This window comes from Pteropus alecto, unplaced genomic scaffold, assembly GCF_000325575.1.
Source record: "Pteropus alecto unplaced genomic scaffold, ASM32557v1 scaffold3, whole genome shotgun sequence".
Taxonomy (NCBI): Eukaryota; Metazoa; Chordata; class Mammalia; order Chiroptera; family Pteropodidae; genus Pteropus; species Pteropus alecto.
The window spans coordinates 34,190,948-34,214,448 of NW_006442484.1; the positions used below are offsets into that span (position 1 = coordinate 34,190,948).

Sequence of the window (23,501 nt, forward strand, 5' to 3'; positions counted from 1 at the left end):
CCCATAGGTGAGCTCAAACCCAGCAATGCAAACATCTGATTTTATCATGTTTCTTCCTCAAAAAGATGAGAGGGACACAGGGGAAAGTTTGCCTATTTCTATCCATGAAACAAGGTCACTAAATATGTTATGTCAGTTAAATCAAATTCTTATCTTTTGAAAACGTTTCTATGTAGTATGTGTGTGTGCGTGCATGCATGTGTGTGTGTGTGTGTGTGTGTGTGTGTGTGTGTGTATGCTATAATTCAAGAATGACATGGGTTCTGTAACTATTATTTTCCTAGGTGGTTATAAGAGTAAATTTTGGGTTGACATTTCTGAAATAAATATAGCCACTGGAGCACTAGCATTCTGATTTAAAAATCTGACTACATTAGAAGAAAATTAACCTTTTCAAAAAGCCACTGTTCTAAAGAATAATTTGAATCAAATGAGCTTTAAATGTTGTACCTGCATTTAGAATTTTTAGAGGGGTTGTAACTCCCCAGTGATCTACTTTTTAAAGGAGAAAAAGAATCAGATAAACTATGGGAAAAGTAACCATGAAAATTATAAAGAAGAGCCTAAATGAAGCTAATTTTCTTTAACTAAAATGACTTTTATAGTAACATCAGGTTCAGAAATCAAAGTAGAAACTGACCTTATTATAAATAGTTTTGATATCTTCCATGAAAAGTATCAGATTGTATCAATATCCAGGAAACTGTATGTTTTCTGTTGGAATCCTCCATGTTACACTTGTTTATTCATTTATTTCATATTTGACAGGTACTTAGATTGTGCTAAACAGAAATGCTGACGATAAGGCTACGAAGCTGGTACACAGAATTATCAGATTTCATGTACATAACTGACAGTTAAAATATTAAGCACTTCATTATACATATTAAACATTTGGATGAAAATGACAATGCACATGATTTTCAGTCTACAAAGTATACAATACATGTTTTCACTCTTAACTTTCTGTCAGTTGGCTTAATTTGGTATCAAAGTCTTGATCCCACCAGTTTGTGTAAAGTTTCAGCTCAGGAATTCTTGAGGTTCCTTCTCACTCTGGAGTCAGGCTGAGGTATCGGGGCCTGTTATGGAGTAAATTGTTTCTCCTGAAAAAGATATGTTGGAGTCCTAACCTGTAGTGCCTCAGAACGTGACCTTACTTGGAAATAAGGTCACTGCAGATATAATTGGTCAAGATGAGGTTATACTGGAGTCAGATGGGCCCTTAATCCAATGTGACTGGTGTTCTTATAAGTAGAGGAGAGACACACATAGAGGGCACATAGCCATATGATGTTAGAGACAGAGATTGAAATTATATATACAGACCAAAAAATGCCAAGGAATGCCCATGCCACCAGAAGCTAGAAAAGGCGAAGAGTGATTCTCCGCCTCTCTATAGGTTTCAGATGGATCATGGCCCTGCCGACACCTTGATTTTAGACTTGTAGTTTCCAGAAATGTGAGATAATGAATGTCTGTTGTTCTAAGTTATCCAGTTGGTAGGACTTTGTTATGACAGCCCTAGGGAATGAAAATAGAGCCTTATGTCATTCAAGGTGTCATGGTGGGTGGCAAGGCATCTGGTCGCTAGTCTTCTGGTCACATGGACAAATGCTGAGCTGGCCATCATCCCCTATTTACATAACCCCTCCAGGCCTAGTGGCCCATGCTGTTTGTATACCATGCTTGGGACTCAGTACTTTTTAGGAGGCAGGACCCTCTGATCTCTTCACTTGATACATCAAGTGGCTACTGTTAAGGCACCGACAAATCCCAGGGCACTGCTTAGGAGAAGTAAGGCTTTCTTACTTCTTCTCCTAGCCCTGAGAAGATTTTTAATATTTTGGGAGGTAGCCCATTTCTCCTGCCTGCTCGTCCAGAATATTCTGTTTCTTCTCTCAAAACTTGTGTCTCCTTTGCCTTTTCCTCAAATTTTGTAAATTCTCCTAAGGGATGAGGCTTTTGGAAAACATCAGGGAAGGAAGCTTCCAATGTCTGCACAGTCCTCACCCCCACCCACAGGCAATGAAACCATAAACAGTAAAGGAGAATGTGATTCAGGTGGACTGGAGAGGGAAAAGTGGAAAATGTAAGTAGGAAAGGTCTATAAAATAATTTATCAAACTATTACTCAGTCACAAAATTAGTGAATAGTCTACATTAAGTTATCCAATGGATTTTGAAACTATTTACCTTGTGTTCTGATAGTAAATTAAATTTAGCAGATTGGGGCTGAACTAAGAGATCAAGAGAGTAGACTTTTTAATGCAATATTTCAGTGACAGGAAACCATTAACAAACCTCTCCAAGATTCCATTCTAGGAATTTTTTGCATGAATAATTAACTGGTTCAACCATATACATTACTGATCACCAGATGATATGTGTATTGATTTTTACGACAGATAAAGTAACCAGACACAACAAATTAAGAGCCAGTTATTTTGGCATTCTTAAGTCAGTGATTCCAAACCCGGCTTAGAATCACTGGCACTCTTTTTAAAAAAATTGCTCCTGGACAATGTCATCTGGAGTAGGGGCAGAGAACCTGCAGTTTTTAATAGTTCCTTGGTGATTTGGGCCAATATTGGGGAAGCATTAATCTAAAAGATGTAATTAATTCAATGATCTGAGCAGCAATTATTAATATATGTATCGTCCAAATGAACACATATATTTAGTGTTTCTAGATATTGTCTTCTATCATCTGCATAACCTTGTCCTAACAGAATTAGTTCATACTCACTCATCTTTATTTTGAAATCCACAATTGATATTTAAAAGAAATTCATTGACTTCTTGGGCAAAAATCTTTACTACTGTCCCATCGGGCTATTTGATAAAAGGAGAAACTGAGCCTGTTTCTAAGTGACACCAAAAGTTAATCAATTACCAGGACATTCTTAATTATCTTTTAGCAGAATAAACTTAGATGTGTTCTTCTAAATTATCCTAGCTCTTTGAGTGCCTATTTAGACTTCAACTGACACTATCTAGCATTTCTAAAACTAATCATCAAAGTATTCTAAATTAATTCTGTTGTTTGCTAATAAAGATGTCTAATTTTCAATGGCAAGCTGTCTTTAAAATACCTACTTTAATACAAGTCTTATCGGCTTCAGCAAGTATTGTGAGTGTACATGTGAATGTATGTGCGTGTTCTTAAGTCAGTGATTCCAAACCCGGCTTAGAATCACTGGCACTCTTTTTAAAAAAATTGCTCCTGGACAATGTCATCTGGAGTAGGGTGCCTATCACTCTCCTTTTCACATTCCTGGCTAAGATATACCAATCATGAGCAATAACACACCAGCACAATGACAAAAACTAGACAAGATGGGGAATTGCTTACCTTTATGTGTCTAGTAAATTCAGAACTAAGAGTTGATCTGGTAGATTTAGGAAGATATAAAACAAAGTCTATCCAGGTGATAAAGTTCACTGGATTATTCAGTTAAGATAAAAATATACATATTGAGAAGCACCTAACAAAAAGACACTGTCTAGTTAATTGTAGAAAAAGAAAGAGTCTTTGTTTATTGAGGGACTTGACACAGGGCCCAGCCCAGAAAGCCAGAGTGCTGGAGGAAAAGGCTTCCAGGAAAGACAGAAAAGAATGCTAACCAACCTAACCCACTAGAGCTTATCACTTCTCCAGAAGTTGTGGTATTTAGAATTGTTTGTGTAAGAAGCAATAAAAACCTGACAGGCTGATACCTGTTAAGCTGCTGACATATGTTGTCCATGCAGCTTGTGGATTGGCTCTGTGTTCCTTTATGTGGGGCCAGAGTAGCTACACAGCCCTCGTGCTAGCAAAACAAAGTAGAGTTAAAAAAAAAAAGAAAATTCAACTCTAACCTCGGTGCCGCCTCCTTTTCTCTCAACTCCTGATCAAGGGTGATGCAACTTTGGAGGCCTATAATGGCTTTGGTACAAAGTCAGCTTGTGGCTTTGAATTGCTTTGCTTGTCTCTTTTCATATGGCTGGTTTTTTTTTTTTCCACACAAGTTTTCTGGCTAAGTGGCTTCTTTGCTTTTGTTTGCTTTCTTGTTTTGACCTAAATCTGTGTCCTCTGTTCCTTGCTGGTCCTCAGAGACTCAGCATCTGGTTACTCTGATGTGATTCAGGTGTAAATGCAGAGCTTTTGAGAGGAGGGATGACAGTCTCTACTTGCAGATGTTTCCAAAAAAGTATTTCTCAGAAGGTGGCTTAGAATGAGGATAAGCCACAGATCCTGCTCCTCTCTATATGAATATGTTAGTGAATATTGGATTCTAGGTTGGTTTGGAGCATATTTAAATGTTTTCATTCAGTTTATTAGGTTTTTATTAGTAGGTCTATTCTAAAATTATTTGCTAAATGAAGTGAAAACAGCAACAACTTGTTCCATAAAAAGAATAACATGTTTTCAGCAAATCAGTTCACTCATTATAGATTTTAATAGTTTGTAAATATGGCGCCAGTAGAAAATGTGAGGCAGGCTGACAGCATTGTGTAGGTGGTGCACTGACAACCTTAGAGTATACCATTTATGTGGTTGTCTGAGGAATGACAAAGTGACTCACCTTGCTACTTGGGAAATTTAATCTCACAGGAGTTTTCCAGAATTATATTTATACATGGGGAGGAAAAAATCCTATGAAAATCAGAGAAAGTGATCTTCATTAAAATATAGTATTGAGAAGTTATTTTTTCACATGAGAGCTGAAAGTTTTGTATGATCCACAACTTTAACCCATTTCACAGCTCATTAAGTGATCCCTCCATGTATTGCCTATGTCAGCAACCTGGGCACTGTCTTCGACAGCTCTGTTTCTTTTGCCTTCATGGTCAACCCATTAACAAATGTGGTTTCTTCAACCTCCAAAGTACATTTTGAATCTGTCAAGTTTTATCTACATTGCTGCTCTCTTTTACCTAGATGTAACCCCTAACTGGCCCTCCTGCCTTCCCAGTTGCAGCCAATATTATCTTTTGTGTGTATGAATTTCTATTTTTATAAAAGTTGTACATGTGCATAGTTTAAAGTGTCATAGTCTATAATTCTTATAATAAGCACTCAGAAAGAACAAAGAACTGTCTTCTCCCCATCCTCCATTCTCAGTCCCCAGCAGTAACAACTTTCAATCCTTTTACTTGTTTCTTAGATGTTTCCTCTATATTTCTAAATTGTGTGTTTATATTGCTTTCACTTGATTTTTCTGTTTTAGATATTATCTTCTGACTTCTCATCCATGGAAGACACGAATATATCTTTCTTAAACACCCCCACTTCCTCTTAGTCCCACTCATCTTCCTAATAGAATTATATTGTAATTTTGAGTTAGATTGAAATTCAGTTTGTATTGCTCTGCATGATTTTTAGACACAGCTAGTCATGTGGTATACTATTCTTATATTTCCTTCCTGTTTGACTTCTTATTTCCATGGTTAACAATTGTCTGTTTCTTTGTTTGCATATGTGTATTACTAATCCATTCTTAATTCTCCACGAAAAGTGGAGATCCCTAGCATAAGTACATGTTTATGTTCTAGGATAGTCTGGTGACTCTCAAGGCTTCCTACACCACTGCCCAGGGGTTTTATTTTGCCACCATCCTAAGGATTTCTATTGACTTTCTTTTGTATTAGATCCCCTATTTCTTAGATTGTGATTTTGTTCTATCTTCAAACTTGATTGAGAGAATTAATTTTAGGTCAGAAATAATTTTTGCTCAACTTTTTCAAGTAATTACTTCATTGTTTTCTATTGAGTAATCCAATGGTATTCTGGTTCTGGATCCTTTGTATGTGACAGTCCCCCATTTTTATCTCATGAGTCCCTTTTAGGACCAATGTGCTTCTGTGTGGGTTTCTTCCTACTCCCTGCATTAGTTTTATTCCCTGTGAGTTCTTTTTGCAATTTCTTTGTTTTGGTTTTTTACTTTCTCATTAGAGACTTTCCTTAACTCTATAATGATTTCTGGTTTTCTGTTCCTATTTAAACAAGTTGCCAGAAGCTTTGTAGGGAGGATTTGTTAATACTCAAGAGCAGGGGTTGGCAAACTGGGGCCCATGGGTCAAATCTGCCCCACTGCTTGTTTTTGTCTGGCACTAAAAATAGTTTTTATATTGTTAAATGTTGAAGAAAAATCACATAAATAATGATATTTTTTGACAGGGGAAACTTAAGATATTTACTCTAGCTTGCTGTAGTGAACAGAGTGAGTCCTAGCAGCTGGAATGCCTGTATGGACAAAAAAGATCCTGCATTCCCCTCCAAGGGTTTGTGTTCTTCACTAGAGCAGTTCTCACCTTTTTGTATCCCTGATCTCAACTAGCAGAGAGCCTTAGCACCAACACAACCCAGACAGTTCAGGCACCGTCTCCTCAAGCTTGCTTCTATGTGAACGATTTGAAAAGATAATGCTAATAGGGCTGCTCTGGAAACAATAACACTATGCCCAAAGCGTAATTGTGTTGTACAAAGATTTGCAAGTCCCAGACAGTCCAATGGGATGATCTCTACCAGAGGGATAGGGTAGGAGGCAGAAACACAGCAGAGATATGTGGGAACCTATGCATGCATGATCAGCATCTGAGGTTATGTAATTTTTTTGAGGTGAACAGAATTTTTCAAAACTATTGATGAGTTCACATCATTCTATTACTCAAACATTCCCATGATTCTCATCACATTTAGCACTAACTTCAAGTTCCAGATCACAGCCTGCATATCCTGCATGCTCTGGCCTCTCCTCTCCCTAAATTCCTCTATTGTTGGTTTACCCTTTGCTTACTGTGCTCCATTTGCACTGGTCTCCTTGCGGCTCCCTGACTGGACCCAGCTAGTTTCCTTCTCAAAGTCTTTATATTTGCTTTTCCCTCTGCCTGGAACACTGTTTCCCCAGATCTTTAGACGACTTAATCCTTGCTTCATTCAGGTATCTGCTCGAATGCAACCTTCTCAAAGACATCTTTCTAACTACCCTCTGTAAAATAGTTCTCATCCATCACCTGTAGCTCTGAATCCTTCTTTCAGTGAGTTGTGTTTGTTGTTTCATCTCAGACTCATTCTACTACTTCCTCTACTCTCTCTGTGCTTCAGAGACTGATCCTTCCAAATTACATCTCCCAACCTCTTTTGCCAATTGATTTTCAGTTAAATTTGCTTAGTGAGAGACATTTGTCTTTTGTGGGAGGGGAGGAAGAAGGAGGGAAACAGAATCCTCTATGGTTCCAACATCTGCAAAGTGACCTTGGCCCCTGGGTTTCAATAATATGACTTCTTTCCTTTATTCTTCAGCCTACAGGGCAATTGCAAATCTCTGGGTTGCCTCATTGTCACCTATTGCTTTTTAAGCATTTGTGACATCATGGCAACTAATTATCCATTTAAAATTCTGGACTACTGTTTATTAGACTATGGTTTTCTTGACTTAATCCCGACTGATATCATTTCCATAGCCCTTATTACTACCTGTTATTATTGGTTTACTTGTTTATTTTCTATCCCCTCACCCCCGCCCCACATTAGAATGTAACTTCCATGAAGCCCACATGCTTGAGGATTCTGGAGCAGACATTTGAAACTGCTGAGAAATAGAAGGAGACACATTTCCATTCCTGATCATTTACCAGAGAAATAGAAAGAAGGGCTAGGTATGAGTTTCTCCTAGAGGGTGTTAGGTAAGGGAGCAGGGACATTCAGAAAGGTGGAGTCTAGGTCAAGTGCTACACTGAAAGCGCTAAATACTCTTAGAAGTTCTCTATTATATTTCCAGCTTAGGAAGAGATGTCTAAGTTCCACCTCCAGGAAGCAATTGAGAGTGATGGGAGGTAGCTCTGTGGCGAGGAAGAAGCACTGTGTGAGATTTTTGAGCACACTCAAAGATGAAACCTATGAATTGGCAGGGGAAGGAGGAGGCAGGAACTTTTACTAAGCTGAGTAGGTATATTAAAACAATAATAGATGATGTTGGATGTGTGACACACTGCTCTGTGTCCTATCCTAAGAGTTTTGCATTATTAACTCTCATACGAATGTACATGAATAAAATTATAAAACTGTATTAAACTACATATTTGAAAATACCAAAACTAACCACATGTTGTATATGTTTTTTAAAAGTTGGGCAATTTAATTAGTGCTTGGATTATTCATTTATTTTTAACAGAACAAATCAGTGATGTAACTAAGTAAACCAGTAAATATCAATCCTAGACACACCATGTAAGATGAGAAAGGGTAACTGCTTAGCTGAATGTAAAAATGATGGATAGTAATGAAAGACAACTTCTTGTCTCCTCACTGAGGGCTGTGTGTATGTGATATGTGGGCATCTTCTTCTCCATACCATTTTTAGTAGCTGCTTTCATTTCCAAAAGTTATTTAGTAATATAGATCTTAATTTCCAAGTAGGTAAAATTGCTTGAGTATTTTTGTTATTTATTCTAATTTTATTGGATTATGATCATAGAATATGGCCTGCAAAATCTCTACTTTAAAATTTTTGCTAAGAACCTTCTTTTGTGTGGCCATTACATGATTGATTTTGTAAATATGCAATGGGCATATAGGAAGAAAAATAATATGTCTATTTGAAGCACCTCTACATATATTATTGAGTTTATTATATCATTTAATCCCTTTTTTCTTACTTATGTCTACTTATTTTTACTTTTCAGCCCACTTCTGAACAGATATTTTAAAATCTCCCAGTACATTTTGGTTATTGTTTGCATTTTTAGAGGTTTTTCTCATTTATATGATATTTTGTGCATATAGATCTATAAATGTTACCTTCCTTGAGAGATATAATTTTTATTTTATGACTTGTGACTTTTATCATCACAATCTCTCTTTATTCTATTTAATGCTTAGAACTTTAAATTTAACTTATATGTTATTAATATTTCCTCTGCTATTTATTTTTGTTTGTGATTGCCTCTCTTTTGTTTTTAGCCCTTAAAAAAATTCCATTTTTGAAAGCGTGTTTCTTATAAACAACATGTAGTTCAGGCTTTTTTTTTTTTTTTTTTTTTTTTAAGTAAGTATACCAAGGTGACAGTATCTTTAAACAGGAAAAGTCAGTTAGGTTACATTCTGTGTTACAATCGATATACTTGGTTTTATTTCATCCATTTTAATTAATGACTACAATTTAGTTTGTTGTGCCCTTATTTCTTATTTTCATAAGTTTGATCAAGTTAGTTTTTATTCTTTAATTTCTCTTATCAGTTTAGACATTCTCTTGAATATTTTGATCGGTATTTACCATTAGTATTTCCCTTTCATCATCATTTTAATCAAACACCTATTTATCTATTGGATTGACCCCAAGTTATGAACTATGCAAAACCTCAATGCCTTTGGTCAGTTATTAAATGAATTATGCATCTCAAGAGGCAATATTTTCCTTCCTATTAATAAGGTTTCAGGAGCTTGAGCCATTAATGAGAAAAAGTCGGCACAAACTGATGGTAGAGTTTGTGAAGAAGTTAAGATAAGGAAAATATAAATGAAAGATGGTACCCCTCCCCTCACTGGGTAGTCACACAGGACTTACAAAGTGAGCGAGCCACAGAGGTCTGAAATGGGATTAAGAGTCATCTGCCACAAATGTAGTGGAGGGTCAGCATGTGGGCCGTTAGTCTGATTCGACAGAACTGTCTTTCCCGGGTCTTCTAGGGTTTGCCTTAGGAGAGAGAATCTGGTTTTGGTAGCCACATACTCCTCTGATTAGAAGAGTGCTGAGAAGTATGAGGCTGGAAAATACAAATTATTCAGTTACTCTACAGTGGAAAGCCTACTGATCAGTAGTAAGAAGAATGACCAGAATTTTATACTAATATGGAATGGCAATTAAAGTTATCACTGGGTCCTCATGTTTCTTAAGTTAAACATGACAGCAATGAACTCACAAATATAACTCGAAAATTGCACTAGTATCCATGAAAACATTAAGAAATTGTTAATTAGGGAATCTTGTTTTCATCTATTTATGAGGTTGTCCGAGTCTCTGAAACTAGCTCTCCCAAACCTATGTAAATTTGAACTTCCGCTTCTTAAGAGCACCACTTTTTTTCTATAGAATGGGGTCTGATTGATTGGAGGCTGCAGCCCCACAGAGGCCACCTCTCTGGTTTGTTTCTTCCCCATTCCCCTCCTCTCTCCTATTGTTTTTGAGTGTGTGTGTGTGTGTGTGTGTGTGTGTGTGTGTGTGTGTGTATGTGTGTGTGTTTTAATGAACTCTGGAAAGCTCATTTTGCTTGCTTTCTCCTAACATATTTAGACTTTACAAACTGCTCAAATTTTTTTCAAGATTAATCTTTTTCAAGAGAGGTCCATGAATAATCTCAGTCCATTTTATAATTTTGGCTTTGTTTCCTCTACCCAATTTTAAAGACGTATGTATAAATATATTTCCTTTTCTTATCCAAATAATAAGCTCTTTAATGTCAAAGAATGTATATTTTGCTTGATTTCCTTTCTTTTTCTCTAGAATAGTTATATGTCGGTCTTAAATAATTTAAAAAACATTCGTTTAATTGATGTTTGCACTGGAAGTATAGAAATACGCAAATATAAAATGAGAATGAAAAATCTTTAAAACATCAGAAGAACAGCATTATAAATTATTTTAGGAAGAACCATTGAAATATGAATGATAAGGAAAACTATTTTTGGAACTATAAAGAATCAGTGAAGCAGAATTCTAGCACTAAATGATGTTATTAAAAATGATGAAAAAAAACAACAATACCATAAAAATGGATGAAGGATATAACTCTTTCACAAAGACAGAAATACAAAGCCTCTTCTTGAACATCAGAAAAGATATTCAAACTCACTCATAGTAATAGAGATTCCTATTAAACTGATAGGAACTTCTGATTCTGGCCAAGACAGAGTAAGGGGACCAGATTTAATCTTTTGCCTTAAAAGAATACAAACCTAGACAAAATATATGAGGCAATAGTTTTCAGATATTGTACATCAGTCCAGGTCTGTGATCCTTGAGGAAAAGAAAAGAAAAAAAAAGAAGAAGAAGAAGAAGAAAGAAAAAAGAGAGAGGGAGAGAGAAAGATTTGTAAGTGTTCTGGCTTACTGTACTTGAAAATAGTTTCCAGGCTCTAGTGCAGAAAGAGGGAATTCAACAGGTCTGGGTTCCCTCTTATCTTACTGAGAAGAGGAGAGAGGTCAGAGTGCAGGGAAGCCAAAGGCTAGAAACCGAGGGGCAGATACTGGAAAGAAGGGACTGGCTCAGAGAAAAGGGCTCTGGTGATCTGCAGTGGGGTTTCTTGAATCTTTCACTGATTACTAATCTACACTTGCTTGAGAGGAAACTACCTGCAGCTGGGTTAAAAACCAGTGAGCATCAGAAGGCAGACAAATTCCAAGATCTCACCCAAGGTTGGGCATAGTTTGTGTTAATACCAGCCACAGTAGAAAAATCTAATTCTTGGCATTGAGTACAATATTAAGATGTAGGGCTAAACTAATCCTAGACTACATTCTGATCTGTACCTATTTTAACAAAGTTCAAAAACAATCCTTGAAATAATCCAACTTACTTCAAATTACTTAATTGTGCATAAAAACAAAATACAACATTGTTTAAAGGAATACAAGAAATCCAGCAATGAACAATATAAAATCATAATGTCTAAAAAACTTCCAGGCAAGTACAAATGCAGAGAATATGAACTATAGTTAAGAAAAACACAAAAGCAGAAATGATGGAACTAAAGATAAGAATGTGAAAACAGCTATTATAACTATGCTTCACATGTTTAAAAAAACGAAAAGTATGAGAATAGAAATGGAAGACAAAATTAATGGCACTTGAATAAAATATATTTTATATTTTCAAATAAATGAAAATTCAATACATAACACAAAAATGTATTACATGGGATTAATATCAATTAATAACTATAGAATAAATGATCAATGAATTTGAAGACATAGCAATAAAAACTATCTGAAATGAAGACCACAGGAAAAAAGATGAAAAAAGTAACTATGTAACAGTAACCTATAGGATACTATTAAGTATTCTAACGTACATTTAATTAGAGCCTCATAAAACAAAACGAGGCTAGAAAAATTATTTTAAGAAATACTGATCAAAAACTTTCCAAATTTGAACTCAAACTCATAAATCCAAGAAGCTCCACAAATCTATCAGACTAAACTAGATCAAAGCACATCATAATCAAATTGTTGAAAACCACTGACAAGAAAAAATTTTAAAAGGAGACAGAGAATACAGACACATTATGCACAAGGAAGAAAGATAAGAATGATAAAATTCTTATCAGACACTATGCAAACCAGAGACAGTAAAGAGACATCTTTAAAATACTAAAAGAAAAGAAATCTGTCAACCTAGAGTTCTTTAACCAGTCAAAATGAAAAGTAAAAAAAGACCTTTCGACATACAAAAGCTGAAGGAATTCATCATCGGCATCTTGGCACTTCAAAAAAATTTTAAGAGTTCATCAGGGAAAGGCTAAACAATACTGGAAGGACATCTGGATTGATGCAAAAAAAATAACGAGCCCTAGAAATGGAAAATATATGGTTAATATAACAAGCACATTTTCCTTTTAAAATTTTTTTTATAAGTTAACACCTGTTTAAAGCAAAAATATCAACAACGTATTGTGGAGGAACAGCATATATAGTAGTAAAAAGATGATAAAAATAACACGAAGGATAGGAAAGAGGAAATGGAAGCATAGTATTGTAAAGTTCTTATTCTATGCATAGGTAACATATACACTGTAAAATCTTATTTAAAAGTAGACTGTGATAAATTAAAGGTATTAATTACAAACCCAAGGCAACCACTGAAATGAAACAGACATACATAATAAGTCAGTAGTGGAGATAAAAGGGGATAATAATAATTAAAAAAACAATTAACTTAGTAGAAAGTAGAAAATAGGGAAAAAAAGTAGGAAAATAATAGATTTCAATTCAACCATGTTGTTAATCACATTAAATGTAAATAGTCTAAATGCCCCAATTAAAATGAAGATACTGTCAGATTGCATAAAAATGCAGGATCCAATGACATACCTTTTATAAGAAACTCATAGATCTAAACACACAAGTAAAAAGTAAAAAAATAAAAAATTATAATATGCAAACACTATTGAGTAAAAAAAGCTGGAGTGACTTTATTAATATCAAACAGAGTAGAATGTAGAACAAGGAAAGAGGAACATTAATGATAAACAAGTCAGTTTTTGAAGAGAACATAATTCTAAATGTGCATGCAACTATAATGGTGCTTCGAAATACTTAAAGTAAAAACTGACAGAAGTTAAAGGAGAAATAGATAAATCTGCAATTAAAGGTAGAAAATCTAACTTTACTCTTTTGAGTAATTTATAGAATGAGTAGAAAATCAGAAATGATATAGAACACTCAAACAATGCTATCAACCAGCTTGACCTAATTGACATATCACACTCCATCAAATAGCAGAAGAACACACATTCTTTTCAAATGAACATAGAACATTCATCAAGAAAGACCACATCCTGGGTCAAAAAACAAGTGTCAATAAATATAAGAGGATTAAAATCATACAAAGTATATTTTCTGACCAAAATAGGATTAAGTTAGAATTAATATACAAAAGATACCTGAATATCCTAAATGTGTGAAAATGAGTTAACACATTTCTAAATAATCCATAGTTCAAAGAAAAAATTACAATGATGAATTAGAAATTATTTAAGCTAAATGAAAGTGTAAACATGATAAAAACAAAATCTGTGAGGTACGGCTAAAGTGGTGCTTATTAGAAGGAAATTAATACCATGAAGTACTCATATTAAAAATGAAAAAAAATTTTAAGTCAAGCATGCAAGCTTAAATTTTAAGAAACCAGATAAAGAAAGTTAAGTTAAACCTAACATAAATAGAAGGCATGATCTAATAAAGACAAATCCATAGTCATTGAAATAGGAAACAGAAAGATGACAGAGAAAAACAGTGAAACAAATTAGATTTTTGAAAAAGATCAATATTATTGGTAAACTTCTAGTCAGATTGATCAGAAAAAAAAGAAATAAAACACAATGAATATCAGGAATGGAAGAAGTGCAATACTATAGATTCTACACATATTAAGAGGATCATAAGAAAATACTACGAACAACTTTGTGGCATTAAATCTGATATAAAAATAAAATGAAGTAATTCCACAAAATACACAAGTTAGCTAAATTCATTTAAAGAGAAATAGAAAACATAAATAGTCCTAAATCTATTCAAGGAATTGTTAATAGCTTTTCCTGAAAAGCTTCACTGGTTAATAACCAAAAATTTAATTAAAATTTTTTCTATGCAACCTCTTCTAGAAAACAAATGAGAAAAGAATGCTTTCCCACTCATTTTATGATGCCAGCATTACACTGATACCAAACCCATAAAAGACTATAGACCAGTAATCTTTATGAACATAGAGGCAATATCTTTGACAAAGTTTTAGTAAGTAATAACCAACATCTGAAAGGATAATACATCATGAACAAATAGAGTTCAGTGGAATTCACCATACTGATAGACTAAAAAAACACAACCATATAACCATCTCAACAGATGTGTAAAAAGCATTTGACAACTTCAACTTTCATTCATAAAAAAGCTCTCATTAAACTGAGAATAGAAAGAAAATCCCTCAATATAATAAAGGGCAACTACAAAATAATTACACCTTACATCACAATTAATGATAAAAGACCAAGGCTTTTTCCCTCAGATGATGAACAAGGCAAAGATATCTACTCTCATTATTTTTTCTCAATATTGTACTAGAGCTATTAGCTAATGTAACATGGCAAGAAAAAGAAATAAAAGCATACAAATAAGATACATTTTAAATTCTATTTCCAGATAACATGATCACATATTTAGAAAATTAAGTGAATTTGGCAAGGACTCATGATATATGATCAATATACAAAAATCAAAGATATTTCTACTTCATCAACAAACAACTGGAAATTAAAATAAAATATCATTTGCCAGCACATTTTAGAACAAGTTTTTTTAAAATTCAAGATCTGAACAATAAAACCTGTAAACTATTGCTGAGGAAAATGAAAGAAGGTGCAAATGAATGAAGAGAAAGGGCATGTTTATGGGCTAGAAATCCCAATATTGTTGTCAATTTTCTCCAAATTGCTCTACAATTTCAGCATGATTCCAGAAGTATTTATGAAATTAACAAGGTGATTCTACGATGTATATGGAAATAAAAAAGACCTAGACTAACCAACATTATTTTGAAAAATAACAAAACTATAGGTCTCACACAACCTAAATTTAAGACTTACTATAAAGCTTAAGTTAATTAAGACAGTGTAGTATTGGTATAAAGATAGACACATAGGGCAATGGAACAAAATGCAGTTCAGAAGTAGACTCATATATATGATAATTTGATTTTTGACAAAAGTGTCAAAGTAATTCAAGAGGGAAAGTATAGCTTTCCAACAAATGGATATCTATATGTAAAAAATGAAACAATACTTACCTCACATCATACACAAAAGTTAACTCAAAATAAATTATAGAAATATAAAAGCTAAACTAATAAATTTCTAGAGAAAAGCATAGGTAAAAATCTTTGTGATTTTGGTTAGCATAGATTAGTTAGGAAACAAAAGGCACAAAGTATAAACTAAGTTGCTATATTGGTCATTGTTACATTGGTCTTAAAATTAGAATAAAATATTAGAATATTTTGCTGTCCAAAAGAGTCTGTTAAGAAAATGAAAGGCAAGTCATATCCTGGAAGAAAATATTTGTGAAACATATCTCTAATAATAGACTTTAACTGAAATATATAAAAACATTTAAACTTGATAATAAGAAAACAACATTATAAACGCTGGACAAAATATTTGAATAGACATTTCACCAAAGAAAATATATGAATGGCAAGTAAGCACATGAAAAAACATCAGTAGTCATGAGGAAAAAGCAAATTAAAACCTCAATTACCATTACATACTCACTAATGTGGCTACAGTTTAAAACTGGCACTATTTTGTATTGGTAAAGATATGGTTCAAATGGAACTCTCAGATATTGCTTGTGAGAATTTAAAAAATGGTATAGCAAGTTTGGAAAACAATTTGACAGTTTCTTATAGTGTTAAAAATATATATCATACAATTCGGAAATGCCATTTCTAGTTATTTATCCAAGAGAAATGAAAACATATATTCACACAAACACTTATACTTAAATATTCATGGTAGCTTTATTAATCATAGTCCCAAACTGGAAATAACCAATATATCTATCCACTGATAGGTGGACACATTTTATTTTATTCCTTCGATGGAATACTACTCTGTAACAAAAAGGAACAAAAGACTGGTTCACGCATCAACATGAATGATGCTCAGAAACATTTTGCTAAGGAAAAGAAATACAGAAAAAGAGTACATACTATATGAAGTTCATGTAAAGTTGTATAAAAGACAAAACTATAGTGACTGAAAGCAAATTAGTTGTTGTTGGGGCTGGAGCTGGGGGTAGGCAATTGGATATAAAGGGGCATGAGGAAATTTTTGTGTTTTATATAAATTATACTTCAATAAAGGTAATTAAAAGTGCCCTTAATTAATTTTTTACCTAAAGAATTGGTAAACCTCCAAAAGTTCAATAATGAACTGTATTGATAAGACTGAAGAAATAGGCACTCTTATGCATCATTTGTGTGGGTATAAAATAATTCATTATATGAGAAGGCCATTTGGTAGTAATCTGTCCAAATCACAAAAGCATATAGCCTTAGACCCCAAAATTCTATTTCTCAGAAATTATCCTTGCCATATAATTGCATATGTGCCAAAAGTTAATGTATAGGTATATATCCCACCTTGCGTAATAGTAAATAATTGGAACAAATGTCTGTTAATGAGGAACTGGTTAAACAAATTATGGTACATCATATTATGGAATGCTAGATAGTTGTTGAAAAGAATGTAGAAGACTTTTCTGAATTGAAGATACATAGTAAATTGGAAAAGGTAAGGTGCAACAGATATTTAAAAGAAATGTAAAGAAAAGTAGGTGAAAAAAGAAGCCATATTGGCTTATTCAGGCTTACAAATTCTCTGGAAGGATAAATAAGAAGTTAATAAAATGGTTACCCATTGCAAAGAAGAAAGAACTGAAAAAATGAGACACTATATACAATTCAGATTCTTTGAGTTCAAATTCTAAAAACTATAGTTTAAAACTAAAATAATAGAAATGGGAATTAGTAAAGGATATGTAATATACATACAAATATAGGAAAAAAATTTCCCTGAGAAGAAAAAATGTTATCTAAGGGGAAACAAAGAACATGGATGCTAAATAAGAATTCGAATGAAGTTAATTATGATGCAAATTGATTAGACATTTAATTAATGTTCTTAAATCTTTCAGACATGCATGAAAGATGAACAAATGATGTCTATAAAAGAAGTTACAAAAATATTGAAAACACACTCATTAAAATGTATTAAAATATTCCACTCAGTGTACAACCTAGTAGCTATGGATGACATTAAGATAAGTACCATCTTTATTTAGGAAATAATTATAGAAAACTTACTGCAGCTATATCACTATGGCTACAGTGTGTATGAACCAGAGATATACTTCTTGTCTTTAGAAGGCTAGCAATTTTTGATGAAGACAAGCCGAAATACGATCAGGGAAGGCTTCAGCAAGGAGATGGTCAATGAGGTGGATCAAGAGAGTGAACAGGAGTAAAATGGGAGAGATCACCCTTTCCGGGATGAGGTGCATTGTTTGAGCAGTGGGAAGGAGCAAGGGGAGGGAATGAGACAATACAAAGATCAGCCCAGAAGGAAGAACTCCCTGGGAGAGATGGGGATAATAAAGTAAGGACGTAAGAGGAGGCACAATTGTGGAGAACTTGAACACTAGACTTCAATGTCTGAACTTCTTGTGGGTGCAAGATGCCACCGGAAGCTTTGAGCAGGGATGAACCCTGCACAATGGACTTAATTTTATTTGAAAATAAAGCATATCTGGCTGCAGTGAGCAGGATGGATGGTAGCAATGAGAGACTTCAGGCAGAGACCAATTAGGAAACTGTTATGATGAATCAGATGTGAAGCTATAACTAAGATTCTGGACAAGGGTGTGGCTGTAAGATTGGAAAGGAAGGCACAGATACAAAATAGATTACTTCACAAGAATCAATAGACATGGTAACTAGTTAGATATGTAGGAGAAAGGAAGGAAAGGGAAGAATCAAAGATGTTTCCTGGGTTTGAGAGAATGATTGTGCCATTGAGAGAAATAATGGAGTCAGGAAGAGATGCTCCTAGAGGAGCAGGAGAGGAAGTTTGATTTTTTAAATATTGTGTAGGTGTGGTACATTGGATATCAAGTAAAAATGTCCAGTAGTAATTAGGAAGAGAGACCAGACTTGGATAATTTAAATACAGAATTCATCAAGGGACAGAAGGATAGAGAGGGAAATGAACATAGTTTGATTGAGCGGGAAGCTGATGCAGAAGAGCAGAACAAGTAAGGAGTGGCTCTATTCAATAATGGCTAACACCATTTGGAAGCCAAAGGGACTAGGACTGAATAAGTCCATTAGATGTGGTGCTTATGAGGTCAACAGTTCCAGTACGGTGGGCAGCTGAAAATAGGTTTCTGGGATTGTGGGGGAAGAAGTTCAAATGCATTAGACTCAGGCAGTATTGACTACCTGCTTAAAGAGGGGTCAAGGAAGGCAGAAAGGAAAAAAGGGTATTACCAAATGGCCATATAATTTGGGAAGCAAAGCAAGGAGGAATCTGAAGAGATGGTGCACATGAGTCCTAAAAGTAAGTACTGTTAAGCTTAGTATACACAGTGGTATTAATAAAAAAAATTTTTTTGAATGAACATTAACATTTTTATTAGTGCATATATTTAAAAGAATGCTAGTCTTCAAATACAGGTAAAGAATAATGCATTTCTTGGCACTCTAGAGCAGAGGTCCCAATCTATCACCCCATAGGCTGAGTCTGGCTCACAGATATGTGTTGTTTGCTTAAACGGTTTTGCTTGAATGCCACAGTCCCCACCCCTCCTGGTTATCCCATAGCCAGCCTCAGCCATGTGCTCATTTGCATTTGCAATTCTGGCACTAATATTTTCTAATACTAAACTAGCCCAAAGAAGAAAAAACATTAAAATAGCCCAATAATTCAAGACAAACACATTCTGACTTTGTCTGAGTATACTATATATTTTTAAACAAATTGGATTCAGCACATTTTACTTCTAGCTGTTTAATTCTGAATTATCTCAAAGTGCAGAGCCCACCCCTGCCCTCACCCCCAGGGCTCCCTCTCAAAGCGCTGATTGCATTTGAGTGCTCACTCTTGCCTTCCCTGTATGCTCCCGGTTGCTTGAGTGTTCTTTTTATCCCGTTCTGTTTACTTACCATGCGAACCCTCTGTTGAGTTCTTAATTAGCAAGATAGCTTCATTTGAAGACTGGAAACCCTGGGCTCTTTCGGCATATATTAGACAACTAAAATATGAAATTAAAGAAAACAGAGTTTTAGCCAACAGAAACAAGTGACTCATTTCCTTGTGAAAACACACAAGGTTTATGTTACTCTGGCAACGATATTCCAGAACAGCGTCTCTCCCCTCCCCTTTTAGGATTTTTATGTGTTCCTGTTACAGTCTGTGTTCTATGGTGACCTAATGTGGAACCAAGTCACTCTGTGATTCATGAGACAAGAGAACTGTGCTTTCATGTCGATAGCTGTGTCCTTTTGACCGAAGGAAGAAAAGTTTGCTTTGTACAAAGAAGAGAACTATGAGAGAAAGAACTCGACTGAGAGCTGTCCTAGGGTGTGAGCTGGTCCTGCTGTGACTTTCAAAATACCACAACTGGTTCCAGTATGTTAGAATTCTAAGTGCCTGTTTTTCTAAAGGCAGCTGATTAAATCATAGTGTGCAACCTGTATGTTTGCCGCATGGGGAAATGAAGATTTAGAGACTCGTTACGCAAAATCCCCAGATGTTTCTTGGGACTCACATCATATCACGGGGGGGCGGGGATTTCATGGTGCTTAGGGCCAAAATTTCAATCCAGATCACGGCAACTCTCCAAAGCAGGAAAGTGTAAGAGCAAAAGCAGTCACACTAACACTATTTTCTTCTAGGTTTGAAACTCTCTGAGGTCCTTAAAAACAAGTGGAGGGAACCTTCAATTTATTAGGCTCTTGCTGCTGATGTTATTTAAAAATTACGGTATGGAATGAAAGGGGGCTTCAGAATTTTAAGTTTAGAGAGTCTTCATTGAACAGCTTTATATTTTTATGGAAAACTCAGTATATATTTTGTAGCTATTACAGTGTAGCAAACCCAAAATTACTGGTGGTATGAAGAGTTTTTGTCTTTCTCATATTTACAACCTGTCTACAAAAGAGATATTTTCAGCTTTGCTCAGTCGTTTTTTTCCCCCTGAAAAGGTGTCTTGCCAGTTCTCTTAGAAAAAGAATAGGAGAACAAAGATATAAATGGGAATAGTGGGAGGATGAAAGAGGACAATTTAGTGTCGATTTATATATAATGTCCTATTTACATATAATGTCAATTTATATAATGAGGGGCTAGGAGAGGAAAGATAAGTTGAAAATAGTAGAAAAGAGTATAATAGTAGAAACTAGTAGAAGAAACTGAAGGTAGGGGAGAGTTTTTGGAGGATTTGAGGAGAAAGGTCCAGAAATAAATCATGTATGACAGTGACAGATGGGGATGGAGGAAAGAAAGAGGATTTTAAGAAGAATTGCTGAGACTCATGTATCCTCATCATACTATTCAGGGAATAAAAGAAAAGACTTGATTTATTTTGAAGTTGAAATTAGATTTGTTTGCAAGGATTGCATATTTTAAATCACAATACTATCCTGGGACAGGAACCATGTGGGTCATTGTATTATAAACTATAAAAAAGTGTTAGTATTAAAAAATTGCTCTACGTACTTGAACTTATTCCTACTAGAAAGAAAATCTTACCTTGGGTACTGTTGAGTAGAAATTCTTCTTTTTCTTCTGTGTGTAATACCCAAATATTAAGGCAGAAGGCGAACGTCAACAATAATTTATTTAGGTCAAAACACTCATGCGATGCTGTCATCAGGAAGGTGGCTCTGATATGAGTAATTTTTTCTTCCAAGGTAAACAAATGAAAGGCATTGGGAACAATTTTAAGTTCTAATCAGTATATTATAATTTTTTTAAGTGAATTTTTTTATTGAAACAATTTACTGATGTTTTTATCGTGACTTTTTTTTCTTAAACATCATCTCTGCTTCTGAGTATTATTATTATTTTTTTAAAAAAGGAGTCTATCTGTTGGACTGTAGCCTGTGAAATTACAATTTCAATTCCCCAAAGAAATACTGATGAAATATTTTCTTTTTTGAAATTAATAATTCAAAGTAATTGCAGATATTTTCAATTTGTTCAGCAATGTAAAATGAGAAAACCATTTGCTGTACAGGATAAAGAAAACAATTTTTTCATTTTTGAAAATTGTAATTGTCTACAATAAACATTAATGGGCCACATCTAGGAACATAACTGTATGAATCAAACAGTTTGTACAGATTTCAAACTTGAAATATAAAATATGAATGAATAATTGACTATAAGAATCAAACATGGATAGAAATAAACACTAATCAGAGCCTTTACCATCAGTCTTAAAAAGATGTTATGCACCACAATGTATTGTTTATGAAATACATTATTATTATTAAAGAACCAATGAAATAAGTGTCAGATTCCCTGTTTCATTGGCCAACAGTTTGTTGGCCTAAACATTATTAAATTTCAGAAAATATCACCAAATTTGTTGAGCAATATTGCTTACGCAAATTTAGGAGAAAATTCAGGTGATTTTATTCTATAATAAACATTAGCTATGTCGATATGATATGAGAATGAATAAGACTGGGGGAAAGTCTGGAATCATGGAGCCTAAAAAGTCCTTGATTAATTAAAAAAAATTTTAATTGTGATAAAATACACATAACATAAAATTTATCATTTAACCATTTCTAAGTGTACAGACCAGTGGTGTTAAGTACAATCATATTGTTGTGCAACCAATCGCCAGAACTCTTTTTCATGTTGCAAAACTGAAATTCTATACCCATTAAATAACTATTTCGCATTCCCCCTACCCCAGCCCCCAGTGACCACCATTCTGTCTGTCTCTATAAATTTGACTAGTCTAGGTACCTTATGAATGTAAAACCATATAGCATTTGCCTTTTTGACTGGCTTATTTCACTTAGCATAATCTCCTCAAGGTTCATCCATGTCGTAGCATGCGACAGAATATCCTTCCTTTATAAGGTTGAATAATATTCCATTATATGTGTATGCAGAGTTTTGTTTATCCATTCATCCAACAGTGAACACGTGGGTTGCTTCTAACTTTTGGAATAATGCTGTGAATAATGCTGCTATGATCGTGGGTATGCATATATTTCTCTAGACCATATATTTCTTCCAATTATTTTGGATATATACCCAGAGGTGGAATTGCTGGATCATATGGTAGTTTTATTTTTGTTTATTTATTTATTTATTTATTTGAGGAACCACCATACTGTTCTCCACAGCAGCTGTACTATTTCACTTCCTTACTGGCAACACACAAGGATTCTAATTTCTCCACATCCTCACCAACAGTTATTTTATGTTTTCTTTTTTTTTTTTTTTTAATATCGGACATTGTAATCAATGTGATGTTGTCCTTCATTAAATTTAACTAAATTCAGACATTAAAATTATTAAATAGAGTTAAGCCTGTTGAATATGTGGAAAGAACCATAACTCAATTTTTGCTTAAGTAGCTTATTCTTTTTTAAATTTTATTTTTAACAGTGAGATATTTGTTATGTAATAACACATTTTAAAATAAAATTTCATATTTAGGCATCTATTTATCTATTGCTGAGCAATAAAGCATCCCGAACTTAGTGCCTTAAAACAACAACAATAATTTGCAGTTAATAATTTAGCTCAGGAATCAATGATATGTGTAAAGTCTCTGGAATGGGCGTGTGGAGGATGAAATATTCTGAAGGCTTGCTCACTCACATGTCTGGTGGTAGATTCTGACTCTTGGCTGGGACTTCAGCTAGGAATGTGAGCGGGAATGCCTATGTTTGGCCTCTCCACATAGGTGCTTGGTTTCCTTATAGCATGGTGACTGGATTCCAAAAATAAGTGTCCCCAGAGAGAGCTACAAGGAAGTTGTATTGTTTTTCATGTTCTATTCTCAAATATCATATAGTGCTGCTTTTGCTGTACTCTATTAGTTAAGGAGGTGATAAAAGCTCACCCTGGTTCCAGGGAGGAGATCTAGATTTTACCGCTTGATGGGCGAATGGCGAGGTTCTGGAAGAGCATGTGGGATGAGAAGCGTTCTTGTGGTC

At 34.4% G+C, this 23,501-nt stretch overlaps 1 long non-coding RNA gene across 2 annotated transcripts in view; it reads right to left on the bottom strand.

Annotated features, from left to right (window-relative positions):
* The window catches only part of LOC112470249, a 43,457-nt gene extending 20,192 nt beyond the window's left edge, over positions 1-23,265 (bottom strand). The window contains exons 1-3 of one of the 2 annotated variants that reach the window (XR_003042889.1): positions 23,164-23,265; positions 21,067-21,219; positions 19,479-19,567 (exon numbers count right to left, since the gene is read on the bottom strand). This is a non-coding gene — a long non-coding RNA (uncharacterized LOC112470249). Of the gene's footprint in view, positions 1-19,478; positions 21,029-21,066; positions 21,220-23,163 lie in introns of those variants that run through there. The other variant, XR_003042888.1, reaches the window with a different exon arrangement.
* Positions 23,266-23,501: the final 236 nt, after the last annotated feature.